Source organism: Sciurus vulgaris (genome assembly GCF_902686455.1).
Source record: "Sciurus vulgaris genome assembly, chromosome: 7".
NCBI classification, from domain to species: domain Eukaryota; kingdom Metazoa; phylum Chordata; class Mammalia; order Rodentia; family Sciuridae; genus Sciurus; species Sciurus vulgaris.
This window is the reverse complement of record NC_136467.1, coordinates 37,399,688-37,424,805: the sequence shown is the minus strand read 5'-3', so window position 1 is coordinate 37,424,805 and position 25,118 is coordinate 37,399,688. Positions and strand designations below refer to the sequence as shown.

General features: G+C 33.7%; 1 protein-coding gene across 4 annotated transcripts in view; it reads right to left on the bottom strand.

The window, feature by feature from the left end:
* PTPRK (protein tyrosine phosphatase receptor type K) overlaps positions 1-25,118 on the bottom strand; it is a 561,297-nt gene that overhangs the window by 137,601 nt on the left and 398,578 nt on the right. The window lies entirely within an intron of this gene.

The window sequence follows — 25,118 nt, the reverse complement described above, 5'->3', positions numbered from 1 at the left end:
CAGTTACCAAGGCAAAAGACATAAAAATAAAAATAAAGGTATTGAGTCTACCTACAACATCCAAAAATTTTTAAAAGAGGGTGAACTTGATGATCTGATAGATTATGGGAAGTCACTGACGGTGTCTCAGAAGGAAATTAATAGTCAAATAGCTGCTTTTGAAAGAATAATCTGTAGGCTGTCAAGTGTGGAGACACTGAGGTAGAGAAATCAAAAGATTTCATTGTGTTAGGGGAGAATCAGGGGTTAAGTAAGAAGGGAAAGAGCACGAATAGACAGACTAGGTGGCACTGATGTGGAAGAAAAATCAAAACACTTGATGGCTACTTGGATTTGAAATACGTGAATGGATACAATATAGTCAATATATTCAGACTGAACAACTGAGAAAATCATGGTGCTCTTAAAGGAAAGAGAGAAATTAAGAAGAGACACAGACTGAGAGATGAAATGACCTAGTAATTCAGTATTATTTACTTATTGCTCTTTGGTGACCACCAGGATGTGTACTAGAACCTAAGAATACAAAGATCAATGTCCTAGTCTAGGAAGCAAAGCATACAAGGTATATTTAGACTCATATCTGTGTTAAATAACTTGCAGAGCATTCTGGGGAAAAAAAGAGGTCTAAGGCAGTGTCCATCTCAGAGAAAAGAGGAAGAACAAGAGGGAAGATGACTGGGAGCACAAGAAGAGAGAGGAAGAAGAAAAAGGAAAGGGAGGGGAAGAAATGGAGGGAGGAGAACAGTAATGGAGAGAAAGAGTAACAGACAGTGCTTACCAGAGAGCAGAAGAGTGAACCTGTGAGTGGGAAAGGGAAGAGGTTCTTGAATACCTGTCATGTTACAAATTCACCTGAGAGGCAGAGAGAGTTGGATAAAATCTAGTGCCTACTTTAATTCTATCCTGCCCCATATAGATGGACCAAAAAAAAAAATAATAATAATTCTAAGGGAAGTCAGTCGATTTTTCTAGAGACCTATTAATTCAACAATAGACATCAGTATCAGGAACCAGATCTTCAGACTGTTAGGTCAGCATCCCTCCTTACACAGAGTGGATCCTGTCAGGGGCCATCCCAGGCTAATATCTGAGCCACATTTTACAGGTCCTCTTGGACAGTTTCTAGAATGTTATTTGTGCCTCCACTACAGTGGCATTCCCCACCGATGGTCTCTTCACTTCTATTCTTGGCACCCTTTACCACACAAGCAGACACAGAAGAAACACGACCTCACCAAATAGCTTTAAGCACATGTGATGCATTCACATTGCTTTAGGACATGAATTTAACAGTCCGTTTACTCTCATACACTTAGGTATTTTTCATAGCTAAATTCAATCTATTATATTTGCGGCTAAATTTTCTCTATAGTTCTACCACTACTCTGTAGCTGTCTCTCATATTTCATCAATAAGGGATCAAGGAACCATGAAAACCATGCAGTCTAATCTCTTAATTATATATTCAATTATAGTGATTATGCTAATGAAGTAGTTATTTCAGTAATATTAAAATAATTTTTAAAAAATATTTATAACCTCAGTTACTAGATTGAGATTGATCTAATAAAGTCCCTGAATAAACATTTTGAAAAAACACTGAGGCTCAGAGTGGTAAACTGTCCATAATTATACTCCACGTACTTGTCTTCTCAAATATTGGGAATGTTGTATGTCATGAATGGCATTGGATACGTCAAACACATGGAACCTGAATCTCTAGGGCTGAAAACCCAAATTAATTTTTATATGTGAGAGAAAACATATTGAATGGTTTCATTCCTTATTTAGGAAAATGTTAGGAGATTATAACACAGGATTAAGAGAAGAGCTTATCTGTACATCCAAATATAGATAAATATCCATATATTTACATATGGACATATAGATCTACAATAGTAACTGGAGGAAATTCTGTGAACAGTTAATGTCAGAATCCTCATTCAGAAGGCTATGAAGACTAGTTCTGAGCTCAGCTTAAATTTTGTTTCTTTCTATTAAATTAGTCTTGCATTTTTTTCTATAATGTTTTGCTTCTACTATATATTTTAAGATTTATTACCCTAACCTGTATTAAACATGGGTTAGCTATATTTTCTTACCATTGCACCCCTTCTGCTACCAGAGGGAAATATATATATTGCTAAAGATGTCAATATAGTTGTGTGAGTGTGTTTCAAAAGGAAAGAACAAAAGAACTGCTTAATAAAAAGTAAGAATTCAAACTAAGGAGCATGAAAGCATTTTGTAGAACTCACCTACATGGTTTCTTTATTCTGTATAATAATGCTGACTCATATAGGAGAGAGAACATGAGCAATAACTTAACTTCAGGTTGGAGATTTGTGAGTCAGGAACAACTCAAAGAAAAAGATTGTAAAATATACACCTTGAAGTCAAGCTTTCTCTGATGCTTACAGTTGTTTGGGAATCTGTGTTTAGTACACACATTCATCCAACTTTCTCCTAAATCATTGACCAGGAGGTTCAGACTGGGCAAAGTCTAAGAAGTGAGAACTGAGCAGAGGAATTAAGAAGCTGCATGTGTTGTGACATATCACACTTGAAGAACAGGGTGGGAGGGGCAGGGGGAACTTTCAGGCCAGAGAACTGGAACTAGAAGAAATCCAGTCCTTTTCTCATTTTACTCCTTTGCTGATGACTCTCTAGCTCTCTTATTATGTGTCCTGTAAACATATGTTGAAGGAAACTGGCATGAGGTTCTCTTCCACTTATTCTTTTCCAGTAAATCCTAGGAAAACACTTACCTACTAAATTAAAAACACACACACAGAATGATAAATGTCAGCATTAGATGGAGTTATCTCTGCCAAATGTTGATCAGCAAGGTTTACTAGCTTTTCTCAATTCTTTTTAGCCTTTTACTGTCCTATTTCTTAGAGGTCATAGTGGATAAGCCAAAGTGAAATCAAGATGACAAAAAAAAAAAAAAAAGAGAAATTTTTCATTCAGATCTTTAGCCATTAGTACATAATTAGTAAGTAAATAAAGAAGTGACATATTGAAATAAAGAAGTGACATATTGATCTCTTTACTTAAATTCTAAATAGATGAAGCATGGGATTTATGCTTATAATAACTTGTAAGTCAAATATTTGACCCAAACTGATAGGGAAATGAAGAACTACTTGATAATTCTCCAAAGGTTAAAAAAAGTAAAGGCAGCATGGACAGAGCCTTTGACTCCCAGTCACCTCTCAATAGCAGGAAGATTTAATAAGTACTTCCAGATAACGGATAAAAGAATTTGTTTTATTTTTTTGGTTGATAAACAACACGTGACAGGATAAGTCAATATCCAGGTCCTTTTGTAGTGATAATCTCCAGTTATTCTGAAAGAGTTGTGAAAATAAAAGCTTTAGCAGCTACAAGAGAAAGGAGGGCAGGGATCATATTTCCCTCAAATCAGTTTTTAATGATAAAACTTATTATCCAGCTGTCAGTCAGAGAAAAATAGAAGATATCCCAAAGCACGAGCTAAGAAAAAAAGGAAGATCTTGTCAAAGATGTACACAAACTAAGAACACTGAAGCATGACAGGAGCCTTTTGCTCCTGGCTGTCTTTTCATCAGAAATCTTCGCAGCTGACTGCAAAAAAACACAATTTCCATTCCATTTATCGAAACACATGCAAGGGAAGTGAATTTTCTGGCTGCCAGAAAAAATATTTGCTAGTGCAAAATAGAAAAGAATTGAGGTAAAATTTCTGAACACATGCGAATTTCAACAAATAAATACATGGTGGGAAAATGGTGCCATACCTTGGGAAAAGAACAGCTTCAGATCTTTGGAAGATGCTGCCTTTTACCTTTAGGTGCTTTGTATTTTTATTCTTTTCTCATGGTGGGATTGAGGCTGATCAAGGTTTTACATTTCACATCTTTTCAACGTTATGGCATCATTAGTAATGCCAAATAGACTTCATCCATGCTCCCAGGGGTCAAATTGAGTTAATGGTAAGCTGAAGAGATGACTTGATTAGTACTGTAACATGAGGGAGCCTGAGGACCAGGAATAATCACAAGCCAACTGTCAGTTCTTTTGGCTTTCTGGCTGAGTTGCTGAAGTGACATGCTTGGACTCGGGGGATGTTCAGTGACAGAGGGTGCATGGCTCACTCAGCTTTCCCGCAGAGTTCCAATAATATTTACCCAGTGCCATCAGAACCATACTAAGGACATCATTACATTAAGCCAAAGCAAGTCATTGCCACTTCTCTCCAGGGTCTTCCTGAAGTTCAGCAGATAATTCTAATAAAATGAATGTGGAGTCTCTGTACAATAATGCCAAGGAAATAGTTTGCTTTTTAAAGAATAAAGTGACATAAGAAATGAAAAAGGAACAAGACAAAGAAAAACATGATTCTTATTGCAAGGAATACTTCCAATGCATGTCTTCTCATGAGACATAATTCTCAACGTATGGGCAGCTGAAAATTGGGGACCTTTTAATGTTTTCTTAGATATATTTTTATGTAATAATATTAGAGTGTGTTGGAAGAAACACATGATTATAATCAATGAGTTCACTTTGATTAATCTGATTACAGATTAAAATTATGTTATTTAAATAAAACAAGATATTGTCCATGCTAGTAGAAAATAGAAAATAAAGAAAATTTCTTAATTAATAGAAGTAAACAAGAGAATGTTCTACATCTGTAGAAGCAAGTTTTACTTTTCTTAAAATTATTTAGCAACAGCATTAAATTATAGACACAAAAATGATAGAGAATTTGTATGTAATCCTTTAAAATATAATATGTAAAACTTCATAATATGTAGCATAACATATAAGGTGACTTTAGAAGAGTTGTATGTAGTGATGACAAAATTTGTAAAGAACATTTTTAATGCTTTCTTAAATTCCTTCAATCCAATCAATCATTTAATCAATCAATAAATTACCCATATCTTTGTTTTGAAAAGTGAGATAAATATTTTGTATCCCAAGCAGTGCTGGCCTATGCACAGTATCTGCTTGGCTAATTTAACCTTAGGAATAATAAAGCAGATACTTTCAACGTGTTTTAAGCTCTAGAACTAATGAAGACAATGTAAAAATCCAGGTGTCTTCTGTGGGATTTATGATGACTCCAATTCATTCTTCTTGTATTCACACTATTAGCCATGTAACTTTGCAATTGGTCACATCAAGGAAATGGAACTATTTCCCCATCCTGTGATTTCGGCCTTTCCTTGTAATTATTTGCTTAATAGAATGAGGCAAAGGTAAGTGAGCTAGTTTCTATCCAATATCTCAAAAAGTTCTATGCTCTCTTGCTTGTTCACATACCTACTAGAATGTGAGCCACACGTGGCACAGGGCTAAGTTGCTACAGTTGTGCCAGCATCTGCAAACCAACCGTCACCCACCAGCAGATCTGTGAGCCAACTGAGATCATCAGAGGCTTCTCCCAAACACCCCATAAGTATCATCCACATGTGTTTACTCTGTGCCACCGACGAGACTGATGCAGCAGTTATGCCAAAATTCTTCATGTAATATGCTATAAATTAACTTAATATTTACATGAAGTTTATGTCTACACAGAAGATATCTACACAGAAGAGTACAATGATCTAAATCATTTTTTTTCTCTACTAAAGGGTTATGCTAAGCTGCCATGAGCTTATTTAATATTCTGTATTTACTAATAAGAAATATTTACTAAGTACTGGCATATGGCAGACACTGTTTTGTCTGTTATTTGCTTTAAAACACAATTTTTTAATGCATGTATTTTTTTGTCTGTATTTTCTAAATATTCTTTGAAGGGCAGTTAATTTCTTCACAAAGACTAATAAGTGTTAGAATATAATAGCAATTCTATGATCAATAAGACTCATCAATACCTCATACTAATGTATAACAATTCAAAAAGCTGCTTACTAGAAAATTGCTCCACCATTGCAACATATCATTTGTTAAAGCATTTTCATTTTTACATCAATATGGGTTTGCAGGTGTATGTAAAAGTCAATCTGCAATGTGGTTTAAATTTCTTTACTTATGAATGGATAGGACTGAGAGAAAAAAAAAATACCTTTTTTTTTTGATACCAGGGATTGGACCTGGGGCACTTAATCATGAGCCACATCCCAACCCGCTTTTTAAATTTTATTTAAGACAGGGTCTCGATGAGTTACTTAAGGCTGAGGCTGATTTTGAACTTGTGGTCCTCCTTCCTCAGCCTCCCAAGCCCCTGAGATTATAGGCATGTGACACTATACCAGACTGAAAAAGTAATTTCTATGTCTTTTCATTCAAACAACTATTAGCAGTGCTTAGATGCAAAATAATACCTTTTATTCAACTACACAACTCTTTGTAAACATTTTATATCTGTCCTTGAACAAGTCAGTCAGTCCATTCAAATTAAGAAAATCATTATAAAGTATATTATATAATGAAATGTGAGGAGGACTTTAAGTGAGGCTTTCTTATGATATGGGACTCTCCTCCCCAAATCCAAAAATTAACAATAAGAATTACATTACCATGATATTCCAAGAATATATCCTGCATTTTGTTCCTTAGAAAGATTATGATTTTATTACTTTAATACAGGTCTTCATTTCATTCCTTCTAGAAACTTATTAAATAGACTGAATTGCTTTTGCTCACATATCTGAAGAAAAGGGAAAGCTTCTAAAGTATAACAGAAGCAAGCTATACCATGTAAGTTGCAAAGTGATCATGGCTACTGATATACTTCAACACGCCATTTGATTTTATAAAATGCAAGTGCCTGGTATCATGCTTGCTTCAGGGGAATAAGAAGAAAGATAAGGACTGCAAGGATGATGATTATTTGTCTATTTCCTTTTCTGAAGCCGCCATTTATTCTACACTTTCATGCATGATTAACAGCTTGCGAATCCTTCACATGTAATCAATACTTGCGAAGTTTTATATTAGGTTTAGAGATTAGACAGCCTTGATTATAAATTTTATCGATTTATACAGCTTAGCTGCAGAAATCCCTGTACATTTTTCAGAGATTAAATTAAAAGGAGATATATGGCCTGCACATACTAGAAATGCGACTAGTGTGATTATAAGGTGTGACCTCTTTATACTCATTCCTCTAGATGAATAAAACCCATCCAGTGCACTAAAACATGAATCAGCACGTCAACAAGCATCAAGCTGAGAGGGTAAACACAGGGAAAATGTGACAAAAGGAATTACAAAACTGCTAGGAAACCTGCCTAGGACTATAATTAATACAGGCAACTTGCAAGGATTAATTGCTTCAGCTCATTTGTAAATTAGGAAATTGACAGAGATAAGAATAATGAACTCCTTAACTCGTTCTACCTGGCAAATCTGAGCCAATATTAAAACTGAAGATTCACAATCTCTCTTGAGATAAAGGAATGACGATGATTTTTTTTAATTACCGGAATAAATATGGTCATTTTAAAGTTAGCAAATAACATCGTGACTATAAAATTCATAACCAAATCTGGTTTATGAATGCTGTCAACCAGGACATTAAACAATTAAAGTGCTATCATATATTTTATGCACACTATTTTAAGGTCTCAGATTGTCCAGAAAAACATTAGTGAATATCTACAGACTCAATAAACATTAGGGTAGACTAATATTTTCAACATCAAAATCTTACTTTTCTCTTTCATTTTATATTATGGATTTTTGAATATTAGTGCACCTTTTTTTTTCCTTCAGAAATATCTTATGATTCAAGTTGATTATGTCTCAGATCTGTATAACTTTTATATGATAAGGTATATGCCAGAAATAAAGGTGGTTCATCTGATGTGCATCCTGCAGCATTCATTTATCTTTGAAACAATACTCAAAAATGTTTGAGAGCATCACTGCCCCCAGTCAGTCTGTAGGATTAGTTAAATGTTCCATTATTATTTATATTGGCCTTGATGGAAAATTTAATCCACTTAAGTATATAAGAAAAAAAATTAACGTATCATTCAATATTTTACGCAAAGTATTTGATGACGATATTTCTGCTAAGATCTATCACAGTGTTTGAAGTGTCCCACAGGAACAGAATGCAGACAATGCACGAAAACGACAACCTCGGCTTGGTGCAGAGACACATCCAGGTTCTTGGGAAGCTGAGGCAGGAGAATCCCAAGTTCAAACCCAGTCAGGGCAACTTAGTGAGACCCTGCCTTCAAATAAAAAAGTAAAAAGGGGTGGGGATGTATGTAGAGCGCCCTTGGGTTCAATCCCCAGTGCTACCGGGAAAAAAAAAAAAAAAGACAACCTAGAAGACTGATTTATTTCCTCAAATGTCCTGGTAAAACTACAGTTTGAAATACTATGTTCCTAATTCCTGCAAATATTGTCAGAAGAATAGTAAACAAGGGAGGCAGGTGTAAAGTATAAAAGCACCGGAATTATTTTATGTTTGTTCTGTACATATGCTACTTTAGTAATCACATTCTTTCCACATCCAAATCTGTACTGCCAGTTCCAACCCATTTCTTGAATCTGGCTCTAATTTCCTAACAGCCTGTAGATTTCCATCTGGATGCTAACACACTATATCATTTAAAACAAGATTCATTATCTTCTTCCCATAAATGCCTCATTCTAACTTTCCAACTCCTCTTAAGGGTTTCAGTCCCCAGACTAAAATTTTGAAGACATCATTGGCTGCACTGTTCGCTGAATAGTCCTTCATCTGTTGCCAGCTCTATTTACTACATCACTTCTTAAAAGCACTAGCATTCTTTGGTAACTCTTCAATTCAAACCCTAATTTTCACTCCCTTGAACTATAAGGAATTCTTGCTACTATCAGTATTTCTAGCACATTCTTCACCAGGACCTTGCAAGGCACAGCTTTGATTAAATAACTTCTCCACTCAACACATTTTGGAGGTTTCCTATTCTGAAAAAATAAAACCTAACTCCCTGTCCTAGAACCCAAAGAACTAAAACATAATGTCTACTTTAGTTCAGCTATCTCATCCACTGCCCTACACTCCTGTCAATCTATTCATCAGATACCAAAGCTAATGCAACACTGGCCAACGTAAGTACCACTGTACATTTCATCCATCTAATTAGAATACATTCTCCAGTAGATCTTCCTATTTGAACTATTTCAGTGTTCAGTTAAAAGTACACTATTCCCACAATGAAAGCTAAGAAGCCTGACAATGTAATAAGTGAGCACTAATTCTCATCTGTACTTCCATTAAGTAATTTAATGCCTAATGTTATCTACTCATTTTGTGTCTGTGTGCTCAGTTTCCTATATTCATGTGTAAACTTGAAATCAGAAAATATGCCCTATATATAGAGAAATAATTTATATAAACTAAGCTGTGAAAAAGCAATGCTCAATAAAGCATTAAAATAATTAATAAGCAAATACATTTGCAATATATGGATTTTTAAAAACAGAATAAACTCCAAGATCAGTTTCTACTGGACACTTAAGTACCAAGAACAATTATCTTCATCAAATATTTTCCAAGTAAATACAAATGGACCAGACAAATGGGTTTTTAAATAGGTCAGACTATTTGCTTAGGATTTGTTAAGGTTTGGCTATGAGGTGTCCCCCAAAAGCTCAAATGTGAAACAAAGTAAAGCTGTTCAGAGGTAAAATGATTAGATTATGAAACCTGTAACCTAATTAGTGGATTAATCCAATTGAATGTATTAACTGGGTGGTAGATTTAGGCAGGTAGAGTGTCACTGTGGATGTGCCTTAGGGGTTTATATTTTGTCCCTGGTTGGTTGAGCTCCGAGCTTCCTGGTTGCCATTATCTGAGCTGCTTTCCACCATGATATTCTTCCTCACTCAGGCCTCGATGTATGGAGTCGGCCAACCATGGACTGAACCTCTGAAATGGTGAGCCAAAGTAAATGTTTCCTCCTCTACATTGTTCTTGTTGGGGCTTTTGGTCATGCAACACAACACTGAGTACAACAGAATTCAAAGGTGGATGAAGGCACAACTACTTCTCTTGCCCAACTCACAACTGATGAAGGCACAGACAGACGACCTGGTAAGTTCTATTTTTCATGTGGTCAGAATAAAACATTGTTGGGACAAAGAGGTACATGACATTTCAGCTTTTATGATAGGAAAAATAACCTTCCTCACCACAGACATAACCATCAAGATCTTTTCCAAATGATGACTGGGTGTTTTTATTGGGAAGGGCATTCCAAAATAACAGGGTTGCAAGGAAATCGCACACAGATTTTAGACAGGGAAGAACTTCCACCCTCACTGCCAGTAATTCTTTATAGCTCTATTCTTTCATTACAAATGAAACAAAGCATGCATGGAGAAGGTGAGCTTTCCAAACCTTACTCTTTAGCTGGACTTCTGCCTCAACCCTAGACTCAGAGTTGCTTACCAAACATCTCAATGAGGTTGCCTAATGGGTGTCAAACAAAAATATCCAAATCTGGGCTAGTGCTATTCCACAGACTGTTTCTGGAACAGTCTTCCCCATCACAGAAAATCAGCTCCAATTATTCCAGCTTTTCAAGGCTGAAAACTTGGACTTACCCAAAAGCTTTCCTTCATCTCATCCTCACATCATTTCATCAGTCAGTTCTTTTCAACCTCTAACCTCTGTTTAGAATTTGACCATGTAAACATGAATGCTACCACTGCTTTTTTTTTTTTTTTTTTTTTTAATCTTAGCCATTATCACCTGGGATAGCAGTTAGTCAGTCTGCCTAATTGGAATGCAATTTGCTTTTTCTTTGGCTCCTGGTTGCAGTTGTCAGGAGAATCCTGACAAACTTGCCTACACAAGTCAGGCTGGAAGGGAAAGTCCTGCCAATGAGTTTCCAGGTCCTGCACATTCTGCCTCTCACCCCACCAGCCTTGCTCACGACACTCCAACATGCCATCCACATTTCCTGCCTCAGGCAGGTCCTCTGTACTTGCTCTTCTTCCCATCCTGTTGAGAACCTTCTTCTACCAGAAGGTCACGGATGTTACTCTTTCACTTCCTGCAGGGCTTTACTCAAATATCACCTGAATGATGCTCTCCTTGACCAACTCTTTTAAAATCTATCCATTTACTTCTTTTTCTCCCTAGAATTTGTCATCATTTACTACCACTTATATTTACCTACTCATCTTTAATATTTTATATCTTCACAAACTAAAATGCTTGGTATATAATTATTGTTCAGTGAATATTTGGACTGGGAAATGACTGATTGGATCATGATATGAATTACTGAGTCCTTGCATTTTCTACAGACAGCAGGTTCCTGGCAGAAAATGAGAAAGCATCACATTTTTGCTGATTGAAGATTGTACTTTAATAACAGAAAAGCCACCAATGAAATTCTGTGGCTGAATTTATTTATGAGATTTAAACAACTGACCAGACTCATCTTCTTGAAACAGCTTTGAAAGCTTAAGAAACAAAGAAATATTTAATTGTGAATAACAAAAATTATTGGTCGAACTCAAATTAGGGAACAGGAAAAGGTTACCACAGACCTTTTGAAAAGTAAGATGGAAAATCTTTGAAAAGAAGGAAGTGTACACTTAAAGATGGAAATTTATAGAGTACTTAAAACATTTTATCTGTCATGAATATCAGACCAGATTAGTGATAATTCATTTTGAACTAACTTCTATTGTTTTGATCTTTCAAGTACTTTTCTTATTTTCTCATCTAAAAAGCAAGTTTCTTCAGGGCAAGGAACATATTTACTACTTCACTTATTTTTTATTCAGTGCTAAGCATAGGGTAAAAAAGCAATGAATATATTAACTTTAAGCAATTCTACCCTAAAGGATGTGTTATGAAATCTAAGGGCTTTGAACATAAAATATCAAAATAAACCTCATCAAGATAGAGGAAAAAATACAATGAAGTCAATGGATGCTATTTCACAGCATGGGAAGACAGACCTTTGGTGCCTTAAATTATTTGATATTCCAGCTTACAAATTAGATATCCTGCATAAATAGAGTTTAATTCATAAACAATTGATTTTGTTTTAGATTACACTACGAACATACGGTGCCATTAAATGCACATTAAACTTCTTTTCCATTTGCATAGAGACCTAAAGAGTTAGTTCTTTAATTAGAGCCTGTGTCATTAACGTTTTACCATGAAGTTTACTGTCAATCAACCTCTCTGATTCCTGGGCTAGTGTTCCTTTGTGCACTACTTTTATTTTTTACTGGCTTGATTATTACAGTGGCTTAAAACAAGTTTCCCAGGACTCTACTTGTTTCTACATGACAAAAACATTTTATTTTACCAAGTACAGCCACACCAGGAGGTTAGAGTACCCCATTGTTGAGAAGACTATATATTCATATGAACAAAGGGAATGGGTTGTGGAATCAGACTGCAGGTAACTTAAATGAAAATTACTTAACATATATGCACACCAATTCCAAATTCATAAAATGAAGAAAACAGTACCTACCTTCGAGAGTTTTACCAGAAAGAACATAAGATGCTACATAGAAAATACTTAAGATGCTACATATGAAGTACTTAGAAAAGTACCTGGAATATATTATGAATAAAATATGGCTATGAATTTTATTATGTCATATATTTGTGTTCATTAACAATTAAGATTACTAATGGCTCAGCATTATGATTTATGAGAATAAAGTCCTTGAAGGGCTTGGGAAGAGTTTTTTCTTTTTCTTTCCTTTTTTTTATTTTCTTTCTCCAAACTCAATGAATGATATGTCATTTGGGCTATTTATCCATTCTGTTCCCCAGGAGGATGGCATGAGCATTAATTTTTAGTTTTTGAAATGTCAAGCAAAATAACTTTGAGGAAAAAAAGCATGACTTTCTGTATTATTCTGCCCATTTCAAGTCTCCGAAGAATATGTGTATTGAATACTAGGGAAAACATCTAACTTGAAATAAAAACAGCACTAACATCTAACAGAAATCTAACAAATAGAAAACTTTACAAAAGAGTAAGTTATGCCACTGATCACAAAACTTTTCTACTAAACCAAATCCCTTGGGCCTACCCACTCATTTTCATACATGAATGCAAACTGTCTTTTCTTCTACAAGTGAAGTTTTCAGTATATCATTAGATGTTAGCACTAAATATTTCAAGAATTCTCGTATTGAATGTAAACGCTATAGGGAGAATCGTGTAAAACTTTTTGTTGTTTATATTGTAAAAGTGGGAGCAGAGCACATTTCCAGCACCAAATGTCATGATCAAACTATAGCTATTTATAATATTCCAATATTTTGTAATGCATTCTTACAATATTAGAGTATATATTCTGCATATGTAATAAAAGTTTGGTAACTACAAAAAATTGAGGGCATAAAAAATTACTTTATGAATTCTTTCAAACTGAGTTAAAAGAAATAGTTACATAGTTTTAATTTTTGAATTGTTCCAAATTAAATTGAATGTGTATTGAATAAAGAATATTAAATTCAGAAATTTATAGATAAACAGACCCAATTAAGTTAATATATGTAATTATACTTCATCAATAAACACTATTGATGAGTTGCTAGTATGTTTTGTCTATTTGCTTTTAGGAAACATTTAGCAAAAATGGAGGGTCTTAGGTAAATTATAAAAAAAATAGTACTTAGCAATTGGAGTATGACAGTTTCATCTATTTATTTGTTTTGTGAATGCATTTTTGCATACATTTTTAAAGGGACAAGTATAAGTCTTTCCTCTGGTTCACCAAATACTAAAGTACACCAGAAACAAATACATATTTTGGAAACATTTTGAAACATTTCCCCTACAACAGAAGGGCATATTAAGTTTTTGAGCTTTGTACAATGCAAAAGTGATGGAGAAGTAAACAGTCTTTATTCAATATCTTTAAGCATTATTCATATTCAAGTAAAAATATAATTTTAAATAAAACAGTGATTATTTTTATCAAAAATTGAAACAAAAATGAAAAGGGTTAATAGTACATCAATTTATCTTGTGTTATACACATACCATTCCATTGCAGTTTTTTAAAAAATGTAACAAAATATTTGTGTTAAGTCATAATTCTGTCAACAATTTGGGAAATGAGGATATTTAAACTTCTCCAGTAGAAAACCTGATTCTTTCACTGTGGATTGGCATCTTTGGGCAAAGGCTCACACTGAGGCCTATAATTGGGATGGCACCTCCTGCTGAACAAGACAGCAACCCTTACAGAGGCACATGCTAGGGACTGTACCACAAGAGGCCTCAATTTTCTCTTTGACACAATTGTATGTTTTTGCCTTTGTCAACAAACTCATTATGGCAACTTTCCTTTAATTTCATGTGGATATGAAAAAGATCTCTTCACTGTTTCGACACTGAAATAAAACCTTAAAACCAAAAAATAAAGTATGTGAATATATCTTTAAATTAAATTCAGTTTTCAAAAATTCATACAGTAATGTTTATTAGGTCCTCAGATTTTTGTACTTTCCATTAAAAATAGTTTAAAAAAATCACTCGAAATTATTTATTTCCAAGCACATTCTTGGCTGCAGAAATTATTTTAGTGTCAACATTGCTTAAAAATAAAGTCTAAAAATTCTCCATAGTGCTAAAATGATGAGCTGATTCAGTTATTCTAGTGAATCAAAAGTAGCCAAATACTTAAAAGTTGATAAAGATCAATAAAATAACAAAAGATGAAAAATTTTGTAACTCTTTAATATAATTACCAAGTACATAGAGATTAAAAAAAAAAAGTAGAGGCATCTAACTCATGTAATGCATGCTATGGAAGAAACTTTAAGCATATTATTTCTTTTGATGTTGACACACACTCTAAAAGGCAAGTACCCTCCCTTTGAGTTTACAGAAAAAGAAAATGTAACTAACAAGAGATTTAGCAACATGGTTCCAGCAAAATTCCAATCCAATTTTGACAGATATAAAAAATCCTCATGACCTCATATCACCTAATTATCTCCCAGAGGCCCAACTTCCAAGTATCATCACATTGGGGACCAGGGCTTCAACATACCGGATTTTGAGGGACCATAAAGATTCCCTTCAAATACATAGAAAATGATTAAAATATACTAGAACATTAAAGAAAGTTAAAATCACTCATATGTGCCAATAGTTACATTTAATTTATACTGATATGACAGAATCATTATCAGAATTAAGTTGAAATGAACAACCACATCAGCCTTCTAAATGTGCTCCATGATTTCCATCCTTGCTCTTTTTCAAATGTTTCAGAAGTTTGAAAACTAAGATTAATTATGATTTTCAATGTAACCCACTTATGTTCTTAATAATTGTTACATTATTAATGGCTTGCACCTGCTGGTCCAGTTGTCTCATTGATCTTATTTTTCCACTGTGTATTATTTACATTTATTAATTGTGCTTTCTAAATTGTTACTGCTTTATTACCATGTGGCAACAATTAAAAATGTATCAATGTCTCAGGATTGGGCCATCAAAATCCAAAAATAGTGATAAACATGGCCAGGTCTTTAATGTAATAAACAAAACCTTAAGTGACAAATTAACATAAAATGTCAAAACATAATGTGAGTCTATGCTCACACAAGCAGTGATAAAAGATAGGAAGAAAATGCAGCTAAATACTTGACACTTGGATATTCTCACATCAATGACCCATTCATTTCTGGATCTCAGTGTATGGTCTGTAATAAAATATTTTCAAATAGTGGCTCGAATCCATCAACACATTTTCATGAGTTTCAAAACAAGCTGAATAAACTCTGTGTAAACCAAACATGTTTTTATAGAATACGTGAAAAGTAATGTTTTCCATGGTGAAATTGATAACTTTAGTCACCAAAAATGAGCAAGGATGAAAAACTGAGACTTCGAACTGTTTCTCCGAGAATCGAAAACACGAATATCCACATTATTTGTGAAAGGCTTGTAAGGTCACTGAGAAAATGAATGATAATTATTATGCACTCAAAAATTCAGGAAAAAACTACTGGCAAAGTGTCTACCTCAATGAACACTGTTCAACACTGCAGACTGCCAACATGGAGGAATTACACAATGTGCAAATGCTTGTCTCCTGGAAGTAGTTGTAGACATTTTATTTAACAGTTGAATAAGCCACTGATGCTCAGAGGACCTGCTCTTGATGGATGTGTGGAATAAGTAAAAGTTTCCACAACTTTCAATACCAGTCATCCCTGAGAACCAGGACTACTGATGCAGGGAAGAGGCAGGGGAGGCATCACCAAAGGAACACAGATATATATGCAGAAGGGAAAGCTGGCACTTTGAAAGAGAATTAAATAAAACTCGAATGTCAATACATGTATTTTTTTCATTTAAGAACAGCCAAAGAGTCAACCATAATACTACTTGATCTAGATTCAGTGTTGAAATAATAAAAATTGTGAACATAATCATCTTATAGTTTCAGCACACTGAGGAAAGAACTGCAGTGAATACAAGACTTTCACAATCAGAAGTACGCTATCAAGGTTAACAAGCTCACATGTGTTTCAAAATAAAGGTGGAGATCAACACATTTCTTGCTGATATTGGTCATGCTACTAAAGACCATTTCAATGACTTCAAGTGGCATACTCAAAGAATAAAATTTCTGCAATATATTCAATTTACATAAGAGTATAAATCTATCACATCAGGGTCCCAAGATCACTGTATTTAATTTTGAGGAACAGAAAAAAATTTCTTAAGAACACTGAATAGTGGGACAAATGACACAATTATTGCAAGGTTAATTCTATTTCAATATAATGGCTTTCTCTGTTTTTAGAGGAAAATATTGATGTCACACTGGTAGGCATATCTGAAAACAAATCTAATGCTCTAGTGAAACATGAAAAAATAATTTTTATTCCTGAATGCAACAAGAGCTTATGCTATGTCCCAAATTAAAACACTGAGCCCTCTAGCCTCTAAGTTAGCCATCTTTGGCAGCTTTCAAAAAGTGAAATGTCTTCCAGTGAAATGTCATCTTTCTTGGTTTCAAAATAGATCCAAACTTCCCAAACTGCCCAGTTACCAAATACTTTCTAGGGATCATTCTCATTGGCCTATAATTCTGAGTTAGTACTTTTAAGGTAGAACAAAGAGGAAGAAAGAGAAAGTAAGACCTAAACCTAGAATTTCAGTTGTCTCTCCAAATACTCACCTTAATACTGAATAAAAATAATGAAAATTGCTATTAGCGACATCATGTTTTTGATATGAAACAAATATTATCATTTTAATTTGAAATATAGTTTCACACTTAAAAAAGCTACTTATCGCTGTGTTTTCAAATTCCATTAAACTCTTTCATGTCATTCATAAGATCTCAAAATCATGAAAAACACAGACCTACTGGCTTGTCAAGAAATTTCTTAGCAAAGTATCCAGACTCCACTTACCTCTTCAATGCCTCTCTTCACCACTGCCTTCCTGTTCATGCTTCCAGAACACTGAACTATCTGCATTTCCCCATGTCCACATGCATTTTCTTACCTCCATCACTCTTTTCTTGTTGTTTCCGCCAGTATGACACACTGGGCCGTGGCGGCCCCTCACTCACTCAACCATCCTATCTGCTAACTTCCTGACTATCCATCAATATCAACTGTTTTCTGGTCCCTCATTTGGCTCAGATGGTTGATTTCAAAATGCTTTGTGATTCTGGCATTGCAGACCTTATATTGTTACATTACCAGTTTATGTGCCTGTCTCTCCTCCTGGAGTATGAGTACCTCTAATTTCATTTTCATTTTTATATCCTCAGAATCTGGCACCATATCTAACACATTGGAGATGTGGCTATAAATGTCTTTGGACTGAATGAATGCTCAATTTCACCTGTGAAGATGGAGGGGAGGGTGTTGGTAAAGGTTTTACAGCTTTAATAAATTTATTCTAATGCTATCAGTACTCTCACTGCCTATGTCTAAGATGAATGGTGAAATAAATCTTGATGAAATAGACAGCTGGTTGCGAGGGGTAGTTATGGACTTGCTCACCAAATGTGTAACTTTTAGAAATATACCACAAATTACAATGTAAACTTTTAAATGTATCATTCTTAATATATATTTTATTTTAATGAAACCAAGCCTATGTTTTCTATACTTACTTGGGATTCAACTGCAGAATTGTAAGAGTGAGAAAATTATGGAAAAATAACTATATTGAATATAGTACCTATTTATCTATTTTTTTTCAAAATGTGTATTATGGCTTCATGGATAAAAAACACATTAAAAGGCAAACCAAAGGATTGAAGAATTAGTATTTTCTAAGTTAATATGAAATCACTCTATGACGGAAAGACTATATTTTAATAAAGTATGATGAATTCTCACTGCCTTAGCAAAGGAAAAATAATTGCTTTTGAAAACTGTTACACACTAGAAGCATGTGACAGTGTCAATATAAAAAATAAGTATATTATAGGTTCAGAGTTCTGGAAGAGTCCTCAACAGGTTATCTAGGTTGGCACTTGCTCTGCCATGGCAAGATCATTTTCAAAACTCAGCAGACAAATGCTTCTGTGCATTACAAAATATCTCCAGGGGAAGAGGAGCCATAATCTCCCTTAATAATTTACTAAGCCTTTACGAACATAGAAGCTAAATATAGTGTAACACATAGAGTTCAGAGGCCAGATTCTTTTTCTTTCTCTTCAATGGTGAATTAGAACAGCCTAATTCACTAGGTCAAGGTGGTTTGATTTCTTAAGCTCAATTCAAACTCATGTCAGTCATTGAATTCAACTTTTCCAACTCCCTTTCCAAATTGTTTCCTCCTTCTCTAGTCACCCACACACTCAAACCTGAGAGTGACCCTGGAGATACTACTTTTCCCTCTCTTCTACAAATTTCCTCAAATCAACCTCTAATTCTGTTTGTTATTTTGAAGTCTTCCCCACTGTTCTGAGATCTCAGAAGTATGAAATAGGCCTCCTAACCGATCTCCTAATATCTGGTTCATCTGTCCTCTCCTTGTTTCTAATTACATAGGAAAATTTTCTTTATATGATAGTTATACAAAGATAGAAAATGCATAAAATGTAACTAGGGGCAAAAATATACTTGTATGTACACAGACTGGAGGAAAAAATAGCATTATATGAAAGTATTAACAGTTTTTTGGGCACATTCACAATTATCCTGCCTTAGCAAGATTATTTTCAAATCCCAGAAAACTAATTTCTTTGTGTACTTAGAAATTACCTCTAGGGGAAGAAGAGCCATCTCAACACACATATATATACAAAAATATACACATTTTTACATACCATCCTTAAAACATAATGTATGTATCTTAATGCTATCCTGTGTCATTTGATTAAAATTGTGCTTAATATTATTAAAGAAAAACTACAAGGAACAATGAAAACATATGACAAGGGAATCTCCCCCCCCACACTTGGTTTACTTTTCTCTTTTGTTTGTTTGTTTGTTTGTTTAATCAGGTATCAAGAAAGGTTTTCTTGAAGAAAAACCACATGAGTTGCACCTTGAAGGATAAACAGGAGGAACTGATTACTCAGAGGTGTTGGTGGAGTATTCCAGGTAGATGGCTCTGGGCAGTTTCAGGGGCAAGGCAGAGGGCAGCCTGGAGGAGACACCAAAGTCAAGGGAATATGCAGAAGCAAAGAAACAAGACAGAAGAGGTGATATCTGTAACAGGTTGTGACATACATGTGTCATAATCTTTGTGTTCTTTTTCAATCACTTCTCTATGTGTTTTAGTTTATGATAGCAAAAATATTAATAATTCTATTCTCCAGGGTGATATTCATAAAATGCAGTTTCTTGTCACACTCATGACAATGTCAAACACCCCAGGGTACTCATCAAGTACTTTGTACTCTGACCAAGTTCTGTATCCTGGCCTGCACCTCACACCACGTCCCATGATCATCCTTGGCTCCAGTCAGTCTGAGGAGCTCAATGACCCTGGTTGGATAAAGCCACTTTCAGTGTCTAAGTGAAACATGCTAAACATGCTTGTCTTCTGGGCTTATACATGCAGGCTGATCAGAATCAGGTCCCAGTTGCTGCAGCCAGTTCTCCAGAAAACACACTCTCTGTGGTCACATATAAAACTAGGAGTGACCACCCTGTCTCCACTTATGCATGTACATCTCTCCAGCACATTTCAAACATAGGCTTAAATGAAAATGGGAAGAATGAAGAAAAATATAGACAGGCATATGTCACAAGAGAAATGATTTCACCAAGAAAAACTTATAAGAAAAAAATTAAAAAGTAATTACCTGCTATACAATAAAGCTATTCAAGATTAATTGAAAGAATAAAGAGAGAAATTTCAAACTAAAGTTTTATAGAAGTTTTTTTTTTTTTTTCCTATTAACAGAATAGGAATGCTGATTTCTATTTTAAAACAGGTCTGAGGATTGATATGGTTATGTCATGGAATAACATATAAAATTGATTGTATAATATGCTTAAAATATATTTTACTACCAATACTGAGCTTAGAATAAAAAAATCCATTAATGTCACATGCTATTAAGCAAGTCTTATTCTAAGACACTTTAGTTAATATACATGACTTTTCTATGAAATGAATAGTTTTCAAAACAATTTGTAATTCTTAATGCATACTAGTCACTAACTTAAAAATATTGCATTTTTCAATTGCAAAGGCAATACACAGAATGATAACGTACATTCACATAACCCCCTGAACTTTATACCACTACTGCTTTCTTTAACATTTCTCCCACAAACTAATTGCACATTACTGGTAATATATTTATATGGTACAGCTTATTTCCATACTTTTTTGCTTTCTACAGAATTCTTCCATTTTTTATATAGTTTTGGGGAATCTATGATGCTTCTAATTGCATCTTCAATACTTGATGTCCTAATCTGTTTTCTATCTACATTATCAATGACTGGTCAGGAATGGATTCAGTTTAACTAGGACACAGAATTACCTGAATTTAGATTTAGGATTCACAACTTCTTAGATGTAAATTTTCTATGCCTCTTGTCTTTTTAAAGTTATAATTAATGTTATCTATAATCTTAGAAATGTAATAAAGATATAATCTGAACTTTATTTAAATCATCAGCCTATTTGAGTTTTTCTTGGATTATAAAAAAGGTCATGTTAACAACTATACATCTGTGGGAAATCACAAGTTTTCTCCACAATAATCTTTCAAACAGATAAGATGATTCACAACCAAAGAGAAGCAGATAAGAAATGGCAGATAAGATATGGAACATCCAAAGAGAAATGAATCAGAAGATAGAATAAGAAATAATTTCAGGACTCCAAGACTGCAAAGGGAACACGCAACCCTATAATAAAGTAGCAAGTGACAATTTGATGCAACAGAAAGGAGCAGACAATTGGAGCCGGACCATTAGGTTCAAATTGGATCTACGATTAGCTGGGTGAACTTTGGCACATTATGTAAAGTTTTCCAAGTCTGAATTTACTCATCTGCAAATTGTTGGTACAGACGGAGGATCTTTTGGTAACCAACAATATATGAATAGACACAATTGTTATTATTAAAATTTAATTTCAAAATTTGACATTTACAATACTCATTTTAAATATTAATTAATACAAATTGATTAATGGGAATAGCAAAGTTGTTTTGATGAACAAAAGATATTTGAATTCTATACTTATGGATGATGATATTTATGAAGCCCTAAAGCTCCTCAAGGGAAGATACAGTTCAATGAAGTATAGTGTGGAAAACATTTTCCTACCCTAAGGTTTGTGTAACTTGGGGGATGAATTATCAATATGTATTCAATAACAATTGAGCAATACAAATTGATTAGGTAATACTAATGCAAGAAGTGTGACATTTAGAGATGTACAGACTTATTAGCTTAAAGAAGCTACTCAATAAGTTTTACTGTACTGGCAACAGAAATAGCTATTTCCCAAACATAACATTTTGTAATCTACTATATTTAAATTCTGAAGCTTTATTTTTAAGTCTCCAGTCTAATCCATTGTTATCAATTAATATTTGTAGGTTTTGTGTGTGTGTGTGTGTGTGTGTGTGTGTGTGGTCTGATTTTCAGGATATAAACATTTACATTGTACTAAAAAATCTTTTATTTACATGAGGAAGCTATTATTTATTTTATTTTATTATTTGTGATAGGGGTAAATTTGATCTGAGACAGAAAATGTACAAACCCCATAATGGGGTGACCTCAGAGTAGAAAGTTGAAGTATTTCATCCATCTTCCATGCAAAACATTCATAGGCAAACAATGATATCAATAATAGTCAAGGGGATCTATGGTTCAAATAGCTTCATTTATTCTTCTACCCATCCAACTTTCCATTAAAGGAATTATGGCATGATTTACATATAATGACAAAAATCTCAGTCACCATGGACTTGCACTATAGCATGCTTGGGTCATACACACACTTTGACAATAGCCTTAGCTACCCCGTGCCAATTCTTGGGGAAAAAATGCTGCATAAGAACTAAAGAAACAAATTGCTGTAAATATCACTCTGGTGTATATATATATATATACACATATACATATATATATGAATGCATATATCTGTGCATTTTTCTCTAATATAAAGAATTCTGTTTGATGAGTATAGACTATAGATTTCAGGAAAACAAGAATAATGACGAATTTCACACCACCTGTTGCTTTTACATTACCACACAGCTTTAAAATTTTCTTTCATCAATTCCCGTTGAACTATTATATACAAAATAGAGGACAGACAAAAGTTTGGAATTGCATTTTGATTTTCATTTCTGAATTTCAAAAAATACACTTGTTTTCTTTTAGCTGTGTCCTTATTCTTTCCCTGTTTTACAGTATGATAAAATGATGCATCAGCTAAGTATCTGCAAATTGTCTTCTAAATCATCAATAGATTTAATACCATAAATACTAAAAACTGATGGGGGGGCAACTCTGCTATTCACCTTTCCCCACTTGAGAAATAAGGCATTTACTTCTGGGTTCCTTTGCATTCATTGTATGTTTTAAATTGGAGAAGAATATTTTTCCACTGAATCCAGGATCATCTTTCCACAGCCTTTTTTTTGTTTTGTTTTTTTAAGAAAAGTCAACTCTTCAGGAAGTTCTTAACTCTGAACCACACTAGCCCTCTTGGGGCAGGGAACATTTGCCATTCCACTTAATTATTGGATTTTTCTCAGATAAGGCTCAGTGCAGATTTTAACAGAACATTCAAAAATATCATTTAAATACTCAAATAGTACAATGCAGCTCTATTTTAAAAGTCAGGTAAATAAATTAAGTAACATGAGTGCATTTGAACTTTACCTATCTACTAAAATAAAGCAAAATCCATCAATCAAAGGAAATCAATTAAACTCAGAAAGCATACCTATAGGAGTTTAAGTCTCTTCAGTAATGAAAACATATTTTAAAAAGTTTTTAGCACAGAAACATAATTAAATAGAATAATGACAAGTTAAGCATGCGTTAAAACATATTTACACTTTATTTCTTTAAATTAAATTTCAAAGATAAAATGATAGTTTTTGATAGATTGTTACTTAACTTGATTTTACGGGCTGGGGAGAAGGCTCAGTCGATAGAGTACTTGCCTTGTAAGCACAAGGCCCTGGGTTTGATCCCCAGCACCGCCCCCCACCAAAAAAAAAAAAAAAAAAAAAAAACAGTTTGATTTTACTACCCAAATGAAGAATGTAAAGTCTTAAAATACATAAGATTTTGAATATTAACTTTTTGCTAAAATATATTTCACATATTTCCTTAACTATAATGAAAAATTCAGAACTATAGACTACAGACCTGAAAAGGTTTTCTCAAAGGATTTATATCTAGTGGTGCTGCTGACTTTGGTAGTTATTTTCAGGAGTAAGATAAAGCTATATATGAGAAAATAATAGCCAGAAAAGTAAATTTACTCAAGGACCAAACTGACTTTATCCCTCAAAGGAAAGATTTTAGTTTTATATAGGTTTTTCAATCATGGTTATTTCTGCTTCTCCATTAATTCCACAATATCGTGATGGAGTTAGGTAAAATGGAAAGCCAGTAACTATAATGAATATGAAAACAGCACCTAAATTATTAACACTAGATATTCCTCATTTTCAATGGAACCAATGGGTATACTTTAAAAATTAATTAGTGTCAGTTAGCATGTACGAGGCAACAACTACAGGCCAGACCCTTTTTGAAGGGCTTTATATGTTATTTTCCTTTCATTCCAGAACCACCATACAAGATTGCTCTTATCATCACCTTCATGTAGAAATAAGGTTAAGTAATTTTCCAAGGCTTCAGTGTTACAGAATGAAGTTCAACTTTTCAATATTGTATTATGAATCAATGAAATCTGAAAAAATATTTAACTGAAATAAATGTTCTTAAAAAGTAAGTGTTCTTAACTAAAGTAAACTATAACTTTTTAGTTTTATAATATTTTCTTCTCATTCCACAATTTAGTCTTAATCCTACTATCAAGGATGACTACTACTTTTTAACACACCAATTCATGTCTTTTTCTATGCAAACCTATTCAAAGAGATATGGTTTAAAATTGATATTATATTCCAGATAAAGGTTTTGGTATTTTCCTCTTAGTATTAAGAAATGATTGAAAATATTATTTTATAAAGGTCTTACATGTGGAAGTGCAACAATTTTCTTTTTTGACAATTTACAGATGGTTTTGATATAGTAATTCTATTACTGTATAACTATCAGAAAAACTACATACATATTGCCATGTGGCAATTTGTGAAAATTATTTAATGATCATTGATTACCAACTCACAACCTAGGAACAAGGAAACAGTGAGTGTATATACCACAGATTGTATTTTAGGTCTGTAATGCTTGTGGAAAAGTTTTCTTAGTGAATATTTATAAGGATCAAAGTTGAAAGATATAATATGCTTAACTGAATAGGAAAAAGGAGAAAAAGCATCAGGACTATTGGAAAATAACTTAGAAACAAGAGAAATCAAAGTTTTCTTTTCAGTTTAAATATTTAAAAACTGTATTTCAACACATAACAATGTTTTAATCATCTTCATAGGGAATATAATGCTAAAAGAAAAGCATAGCATCTGAAATGGCAATTTTTATTACTAAACTACAAATTTTC